This window comes from Lolium rigidum, chromosome 5 (genome assembly GCF_022539505.1).
Source record: "Lolium rigidum isolate FL_2022 chromosome 5, APGP_CSIRO_Lrig_0.1, whole genome shotgun sequence".
Classification (NCBI taxonomy): domain Eukaryota; kingdom Viridiplantae; phylum Streptophyta; class Magnoliopsida; order Poales; family Poaceae; genus Lolium; species Lolium rigidum.
The window spans coordinates 164,798,634-164,808,091 of record NC_061512.1 but is presented as its reverse complement, the minus strand read 5'-3'; positions in this window follow the sequence as shown (position 1 = coordinate 164,808,091).

Genomic DNA, 9,458 nt, shown 5'->3' with positions numbered 1-9,458 from the left:
TAATCCTTTGTTTACAGACAAGCCGGTGAGATTGACAACCTCATCGTTACGTTGGGGCAAAGTACTTTGATTGTGTTGTGCAGGTTCCACGTTGGCGCCGGAATCCCTGGTGTTGCGCCGCACTACACTCCGCCGCCATCAACCTTCAACGTGCTTCTTGGCTCCTACTGGTTCGATAAACCATGGTTTCTTACTGAGGGAAAAGTTGCTACTGTACGCATCACACCTTCCTCTTGGGGTTCCCAACGGACGTGTGTTAATTGCACGCATCAGGGGGTTCACCCTTTTCTTCCCTTAGAGTGAGTACTTGCTCCCACCAAGTGTTTGCATAATCCTCAAACTCAAGAGATGCCATGGCCACTTTCTTGGCACTAGAGTAGTTGTGGATGCGGAATATCTTGTCAACCTTGAGTGCCCATGAGAGGTAGGCCTCGGCATCGTCTTCACCCTTGAACTTGGGCATGTTGAACTTGAGCTTTCCAAACATGTTCTCTTCATCTTCCAAATTCCTTCGGCGAGGACGGATGCCTTCAACTCTTGCGGCTTGAGGTGGTAGAGGAGGTCTTCCACGGCCAACCATAGCATTGGGTTGGCGTTGAAGTTGAACACTAGCTTCACTTGGTTCACGATGATGATGTTATTGAAGATCTTGACGAGGTTGTTGAGGTTGTTGACGACGCCCAATGATGGCCATCTCATCTTGATCATGTTGCGGGTCTCCTCTTCCATGTTGGTTATGGCGATGATGATTTCGGAAATCACGCCGAGGTTGATCTTGATGACCTTGGTCTTGAGCATCGACATGTGGCTCACGATGAGGTATCGGCTCCATGTTGTGGATGATGTTGTCGTGGGGTTGGTCGTCACGCCCATGGTGGGCATGGCGATCCACTTGATGACGATCTTGGTGTAGTACTTATTCTTGTGGAGGACGTTCATGGGGACGAGCATGGCGATGGACTTCTCCTCGCATAGAGTTGGAGCGAGAGTCTTTATGACGAGCATGCGGGCGATGAGGTGATGGTCTCCATTTCTTGAGTTGGAGCTTGAGGACGTATGGCGATCATGAGAGTAGTAATCTTGTGACGAGCTTGATGATGATGAAGTAGAGCGGTGTCGGCGATGACGACCCAAGTTGTTGATGGCGCGCTCGAGACTATCCATGCGCCGCTCCATGTTCGCATCATTGGCGACCATTTGGCCATTCAAGTTGTCCGTAGCTTCACGAAGTAGAGCCATATCTTGGTTCACAACGGAGAAGTTCTGTGCCACTTCGTCATATTGCTCGTCGATGCGTGTCTCGAATAAGGCGAGTTGCTCCTTCAATTCTTGGCGTTGCACCCATAGGTTGTGTTGGGTCGCCAACCTCTCGGTGTTGCGTAGGACTTCATCCTCCCATGCTTCGTCTCCGTGCCTATCCATGATAGAAAGACAAGAACTATGTTGTGTATGTTATTGGAAGAAGACTACCTCGCACTTTTACCTTGGTGTGATAGTATTGAGGTAATCAACCGAACCGAGAGCAAAAACAATTGTATCGGGTACACACGCAAAGCCACACGCAAAGGCTAGCAAATCTAGTGGTAGGTGAGAATGGTGGAAAACCAAAAGATGAAATCCAAAATTAAGTATGTTGTTAAAAGTGGGTGAGGTCCAAAAATCAAGTGTCCAAGTGAAGATCACTATAAACACGGAAAAGTTGTGGAACGCACGCACGGGATAAACGGGGTTAGTGCAACCAAAAAGTGAGCGGAAAAGTGTAAGTACCCGTAAGGAAGGGTGCTCGGTGTCACACTAACACAAGGAGAGGCAAAGCTTTGGTTGCAAACGGAGAGACAACAAGATTCACACGCGGCCTCTCTTCTCTTTTCTCTCTTTTGCTTAAAAGCTTGTGACTCTTTTGTATACGGTGGCACTTGCACTCTTTTGTATCTATGGTGGCACTTGCATTATTTTGTATATATGGTGCCACTTGCACTTTTTTTTTGTGTTTTTGCGGCTTTTCTCGCACTATGTTAGCGTTAGCCTTGCTTTTGCTATCTTGCCACACGAGTGTTTGCTTAGAAGCTTTACTCCACACTACACACACACCTCACAATCGGGGCCACGTGCAATGTCTCGCAACACTTGATAAGCAATGCTCGATAGGATAGGTCGCAAAAGGAAGAGGGGCTACAATGGAAAAGTGCAAGTTATACCTGCGATGTTGGTGGTGGTGGTGTTAGTCGAAATTGCGAACTCGGGCCGGAAACGGATGGCGCCCGGTCAGTAGGCCGGTCGGACCGGCTTTTGGGCCGGCCGGTCCGGTTTGTGGGCCGGTCAACCGGTCTCTGGGCCGGTCGGTCCGGTTTGGGGGCCGGTCAACCGGTTTCTCAACCGGCTGGTCGTGTTTCTCTCTCATGTTCTTCCCCAAACCAAAACCAAAGGACCAAATCGAAGCGAAACGAAGGAATTGGAGGCTAAAAGGTGGGGGAAATAGTAGATCAACACTAAAAACACCAAAACCACGGATCAAAACCACTCAAAACTCAACAAAATCGCAGATCCATCCAAAGGCAATTTAGGGCTATTTTTTGGGGATTTTTTGGAAAAAAATTTAGAGACGAAATTGGGTGGGTGGGGGGTCAAAATCGCGGTAACCAAAAGTTGCTGATACCATATGATGAGGTCTAAGACCTAGGTTGTGGCCCGATCTCGCGATTGACCCGAAATCAAAAGGGGAAAAGCGGGAGAGGATGAAGAACGTGAAGAACACGAAGAACAAACACACACACACCAACCCGATACAATCGAATCTTACCCTCGTGGCTCGATGGACCACGCCAGTAGAATCAACCGGAAGAGACGCGAGGTAGAATTCTGGATGAGAGATCGGGGTTGGAGACGGAGACCGGTGAGGGAGAGAGAGTGGAGCACACTAGAATCTCACTCACAAGTAGCCAAATCGTCAACAAGAGTAGCCTTGATACAAAGGGGATCTAACCCTAGGGAGACAAAGCTCAAAGTAGTTTTTAAGCCAAATCTTGTCTGAAGAGTAAAAGGGGGCGCCCAAGGTACTTATATAGGTGTACAGGGCGACACGGGTCGAACAGGTACAAAAGTAACCGGTTCGGGCAGATCTGGTTGAGACAAGTCGTGCGATCCGGTCAAGGGGCCGGTCCGACCGGACCTGGGGCCGGCGCGTCCGGTCCAGACCGGGACTTGGGCCGGGCGGCGACCGGGAGGGGTTCCCGAGCCCCGGGACTGTGCCCGGATGGCACCGGTCTGGGATCCGGTCCGGACCGGGTGATTCGGCCAGGCGGCCGGTCGGGCCGGGTCCTGGACCGGCTGGCTCTCTTCCCCACTTCGTGCGCTTCGGATGACGTCGGGTCCAGCTCCATGCCCATCTTCACGTCCAGTTGCTCATCTCCTTCTCTTGACCATGGTGTGTCCTCCTCTCCGGGGTCTTGATGCACCTCGTACCTAATAACACAAAGCATATCGGTATGAGGTAGCATTCCATCCAATGAAGAGTTCAAAGTAAGTGTGGAGAGGAGCGAGTTCACCTCTTGGTGTATGGCTTTGGCCCGAGCGCGTGTCATTGGGTCACGAGGAGGGCTTGACGGTCTTGAGGAGGAGGTGTCCAAAGGCCACCCCGCATCACAATCTATATTTATTCGCAACAAATTGTACAATTGCTCAGCTACTGAAATCGCAAACCGTAGCTACCAAATCTATATAGAGATACAATACAAATTCAACTGCGATAGGAAGACCAACCCAACACCGCCAAACTAGCTGGTGAAGCGATTGCTGTGTGTCGGATTGGCCTTCCAGACCTCGGCCAACACCACCGCCGACCTCTGAAACAACGACTCCGACGCAATTGGGTTCGAGCTGCCGTAGTAGTCGACACCGCCGAATAGACCTTCCCCGTCTTCGGCGCCTCCATCTCCCTCTCCGCCATCTCCAGCGAAGGTTGGGTCTCCACTGCGAACATTATCTGCGGTGGCGTCACCGCCGCCTGGATCCATGTCAACGCGAGAAGGGAGATGCGAGAGAAGTGACTGACTGAGACCTATCTGAACCTAATCAGACAGGTGCGCGCCGTAAAGGGCCGCTGGGTGGTCGGGAGCTGACCGTTACCTCGGTGCCACGTCATCCTAACATTGGGCCCCACTCGTTAGAAACGCACTTGATGAGCGTCCGGGTACCGATCGGTGTTTTTTGTCACAGTGTTCGCGTAGATGTTGTGTTCTTTGCGAAAAAATAGCATCATGGTGATTTTTGCAATCCTAACCCTAACTGTGGTGGCTTTTTGCAATTTTCTACATCGCTACTAGTTAGTCTCAACAATTTAACTCAGGCTACTTCTATTCCTGAGACTTCTATGTAACACCTGCAATTTGTCGCCCCTTTTGTCTGATCCAGCCAAATCTCGTCGCTCACATGCTCACCCTTCTCGTCATCGGGGAGGACGCACTAGCCTCCGCGAGCTCCGCCTGGTGGTGGGACATGGTCGCCACAAAACTATAGTTAGAAACTTTGGTTTTGTTCTTTGAAAACTTTCAAATCATCGATCGTGCTTTCCTAAACTGTAAATTGTAATGGTATCTCCTGGTGCACATTTTGCTAACTATGTATATATGTTGTTACATGGTTTCCCGTTGAGATCGAGTAAGGAGTGATGATCCTAGATAATTCCTATGCACATATACTGCCACGTTAGCTGTAATAAACTGACCTACGCGCAAAAAAAACTGGACAACAGTAATGACAGTGTGTAAAACCGAGCCCCTATAATAAAATAGTAGCGAGTACGAAAACACGCATGCATTAGTCCACATATTAGTATAGACCGATGTTGCCCCGCTACTATTAAATACCCCATCCGTTTCAAGGAATAAGGCGCCCTCGTTTTACGTGCTTTTTATTTGACCAAGAATCTATCTATTATATTATTAAAACAACAAACAATCAACGGTATAGATTAGCTAGACTAAAACAAATTAAGAACAGCGGTCAAGATTAACTTCACACAATGTCCTTCACCCCACGTTTACAACCTTCACCCGACGTCTACAACCAACATATACGAACGGAAAAAATATAAAGAGCTCCATTTAAATCTAATCAAACACTACGGTCAAGATTAACTCCCTGGCGGCCGGCCATGAAAACTCAACGTTGCGTCCGACCATATAGAAATCTCAACAAGATTAAGTCCGTGGCGTCCGACCATATAAATCTCAACGTAGCGTCCGACCATATAAATCTCAACGTGGCGTCCGGCCAATAAATCTCAACGGCAGCTCTTTCTCTTCTCCCCCACGTCTACATGCAAATTGCAAAGGCAACTCTTTCAGATCGATCAAACAATGGCAGCGGTAACAGCCAACATGTTCGCAGGTCTTGCACGACAAGTATTTATCAATGGAGCTCGAACACAAGGCACGAAGCCATGACCTTCGCGCAGTCAATACGGACCGGCGACATCAAAACGTCCAACAGATCGAAAGAAGGAGAATACATATCAGCAAAGCTGTCAAGCCAATGAGATGATGGAGAGGAGGCCGTCAGCTAATGAAATTCTCCAGGTTTGCTTTCTCAGGTTGCATAAGCAAAGAAGTTTGGTAGGTGTCTGCAGTATAATAATAAAAGTAATATTCCTAATTTGAAATAAAAGTGATTTTCCCAATGTGTAGTCTGGATGGACGTGTGGGCGGATCAATTTGTTACAGGTATATGCGAGGCTGCCATGGGATTAATTGACCCTGATTGGTTATGTACATCTACGCATCACCGGCAAGAGAAGCAGCAATGAAGCGATCTCTACGTACATCGAACCGTGGCTTTCCAACAATGCCAGAAGCACGTATTGCAGATTTGAAGTCTACATACATCGCAAGTCCATCTTTCGTGGATCTCGCACCGACGAAGTGCTGATTGCCGAGCACACAAGACACCTGGATAGCAAGGTCTACGGCAAGCTTTATCAATCTGGCGAGAAGCGTCGGCGTCTGCCAGAGCTAGAGGTGGTTAGGGTCCATGGCAAACCAGATGGTGCCAAACAGTATTCAACTCAATATGCAAGAATATTGTTTTGACAAGCTGCTCAATTCATCAAGACGAATCAAACAGTATATGTTCTCTTCTTCAACAATGTGTTGTTTCGAACCTTCATAATGCGTCCAGAAGATTTGACGAAGGTAATAAAGAAGTACATGCAAGAGGCCATAGATGAATATCATAGATGAGAGAGTAAGCGGGCATACCTATGGCGTCTAAAAAATTCACACGGACCAATTTTTTATCTTTGGATTTCGGGAAAAAGAATTAACAAATTGATTTTTCAAACGATCTAAAAAAATTGATTTTTTAGACGATCTCAAAAACTGGATTTTCAAACAAATTCCAATTGAAGCCGATAAAATCTTGATCAATTAACTTTATATGAAAATAAAATCTGAGACAAGAATAAAAATATTTTCATATAGAAATTTGAAATATTGATAGGGAAAAATTATAAATAGATCATTTAGTGCTTCATATGAGTTGCATGAACAGCTAGATTTAAAAAGTTTACTATCGCAAAGAAAAAGGATAAAAAGGTTTGCACTAAATTAGGCATCTGATTCAGTTGGGAATCAGAAATAGAAGAATTAACTAAAAAGGATATGTAACCCATATGAAGCACGTAAATAACTAAATTTTTAGATAAAACTTATACCAGAATTAGGAGTTCCAATAATATGGAATATAATATAGAATTAGGCAAAATTTTGCAAATTTATTTTTGTACTTACTCAAATCAGAGAATCTTCACGGTATATCAGAGAAGTATGCGTAAAAAAATACTTGTGTGAACTAGGGGCTTATAATGTACCCCAGCTGAAACAGGCAGTGCGCTACTCTCTAAAGAGGGCTCATATTTTAGCAAAAAAAAATGACCTATAGTATAAACATGTACATATTCCTAAAACGGGCATACAAGGCACATCTTCTCAGTCCATTCCAATGTCGACGAATTTAAACGAATCAAAGTAATGGTTTATCTCCAACAACAGAAAGTCATAGAAACAATTAATGTTGACACGTTAGAAAATGAGAGAGAGTTGGAAAAGCATATGCAAGTAGGAGTGCAAACTACAACGTGAAAAAAACCCAGGTAAAAGCCTTGGCATGTCATAGAATAAACAACATGGGTGGACGGAGGAAGAGAACACAATGTTTACCGTCAATTCCAACAACATATTCAGATTTCGTTTGCAGTGAAAAGTTTCTTACAAGATTATCGATAATAAGTTAAGCACTTAGGACCAAGTGAGAGTACAAAAAAATACAAAGATAAAATGTTACTAAGAGACCATAATAGCTATAAAATTACCTACATGTATCCTTTCGATCTTATGTCACTCTGTGCCTAGACGAATATTAAATAGACTATAGTTTGCATGAGGGAAATCACTAGGACCGAATAAATTAGAAAGGTGTCTTTCAAATTAATATCCTTACTACAATGTTTTATAATCTGCATTTTGTAAATAGCAGTTCTTCACAAACAAAAAAAAGCTCTATCAATTCTTAAAAATTATTTTATTGAGTAATGCAAAACATATATACTTCTAAAGAAAAAATGCCTAGCCGCGCAAATGCGCGGGTGAACATGCTAGTTACTTCAAATAGATAAATATTGTTTGTATAAAATTAGTATCATTAAAAAGTGCTTTTCAATACAAATCCAACGATACTAATTACATATAATATAATCAAGATTTTGTTGCTTAATTTTTATGGTCAAAGTTCGTCTTAAAATGCGTGTGCGCCTTATTTCTTCAAACGGAGGTAGTATAATGACAGTGGACGTGAGGGCCACACGTGACTAGTGTGCCATGTGCCAGTCGTCGTGCCAGGGGCGTGCGGCTAGTAGATAAAGGTGTGGCTATTTCTCAGTCGGCTGAGAACTAACTTCGTTCTCAGTCAAATGATGTCATCAAATCTCAGTTGCATAACTGACAACTAACACGAATCACGAAACAAATCAAACGATGTAGAACTTGACAGAGCACGAATTTAGTTCTCAGCGAGCCGAAAACTAGCAAAACCCATAAATTTAACACGCGTGTGTAGTAAGTTATTCCCTACCAGTGTGGGCTATGAAGCCAATCTTCCTATGCAAGGCCACGAAGGGATCAACGGAGTTGAGATCATGCTGCCAAGCTGAATTCACAACCTCGTGAATCAAACATGGAGCAACTATTGATAGTATGATGCCCCCATGTTTTCCATCAGCTGGGCGAAACACGAATTGGTCAATGCCATCGCCACAACATTGAGCAATCATAGCGGCATCAACTTGGGTTGTTGAAATCAAACACAGGATACATAGCTGGACGAGGTCACGGGCAACACCTCCTCGATCATGCCGTGCATGGCTTTAAGCATGCGCACGTTTTAAATCAGTAGTATTGGACAACTATCCCTTGACTTATCTTCAGTCGCGAACTGCTGGTAACTTATAGAAAAATAACCTTTGTTGTAACTATAGTACAGACTGACTCTCCGGGCAAACTATTTCACCCATCTAACCATTTTGTGTGGCGCCCCTCTCATGGGCGCCACACATGCCCGAGTAGCGCCCGTGCCTGCGGCGCCACTCTCCCAGCCAACGTGGCACCCTCGATGCTGAGCTGGTGTGCCGATCCGACGTGACAGGATGTGTGGCGCCGACCACACATGCACTTGTAATTGCCTAAAATATACTGTAAGACAAAGCGTCTGGGACTTAGCCGTTTTGGCGAGGCGCTATGTGTGGCCCGACGCCACGGGCGCCACACATCCACTTAAGTGTGGCGCCCGCGCCCGCCCCCAGCCCGACCCAGCCTTCTTCTTTCTTTCCTCTCTGCTTCTCCTCCTCCAACTGCCGCCGCCGGCCGCCTCTCCTCCGCCCCCACCAAATCCTCCACGGATTGGACAGATCTGGCCGGCCAGATCCATCCCCATACAATCCTCAAGGTATTCCCCTTCGTTGCCCTTCGATTCATCCAAGATTTGCTCCGATTTAATTCGATTTAGACATGGAACCTAGATTGGAAATGTTGGTTGTTGAATCTATATTGATGTGTATGTGTTGAAATTGATAAGCCTCATTGTATGCATGTGTTTAAACCATAGATTTGTTGCAACCATAGATGTTAAATTTTACATGTATGTATGTATGTATGTATGTATGTATGTGTTGAAATGGCTATGTATGTGTTGAAATCCATATCCTCATGTATCTATGTGTTGAAACCCTAGATTTGTGGAAACCCTAGACATCAAATTTCATGAATGTGTATGTGTAGGAACCCTAGATATGTATGTGTCCATATTCTTATGCAAATGCATTCAAATGTGTTACATATGCCTATTATTTGTGAAGGAATAACTCATATTTGTTAGGAATGGCTCATAATATGGTTTTTATCCCTAGATAT